Source organism: Megascapheus bottae, chromosome 1, assembly GCF_031878675.1.
Source record: "Megascapheus bottae isolate mThoBot1 chromosome 1, mThoBot2.hap1, whole genome shotgun sequence".
Taxonomy (NCBI): domain Eukaryota; kingdom Metazoa; phylum Chordata; class Mammalia; order Rodentia; family Geomyidae; genus Megascapheus; species Megascapheus bottae.
Genome location: NC_143509.1, coordinates 52,511,407 through 52,511,868, shown reverse-complemented (window position 1 = coordinate 52,511,868; position 462 = coordinate 52,511,407).

Genomic DNA, 462 nt, shown 5'->3' with positions numbered 1-462 from the left:
AACGTCTGCCGCTCTCTGGGCTCCAGGCGGTGGGCGGGCACTTCCGGGAGCGGCGGGAACGCGCGGCCCCGCGCGGGGCGCACGCGCAGTCCGCCGCGCCGGAGGCGGTGCCCGCAGTCCGCCGCGGGCGGGCCTGGCTGCCGAGCCTCTGGTGATGTGGGCGCTGGCGGGGTTTTCGGAAGAGAGTCTTCCCGGGCCTGGGTGACTCACGGGTGTAACCCTCCAGCCTAGGCAGGAATGCCCGGGAGACTCTTATCTTCAGTAAACCACCCCAACGCCGGAAGTGGAGCCGTGCCTCAACCTTGACTGAAAAAGCCAGGAGTCAGGTCTCATACCAATACGGGAGGGAGGGAGGGAGGGAGGGGGGGAGAAGGAAGGAAGCAAGCAAGGAAGCAAGCGCGGTGGCTCACACCTGTCATCCTAGCTACTCAGGAGGCTGAGATCTGAGGACAAGGTTCAAAG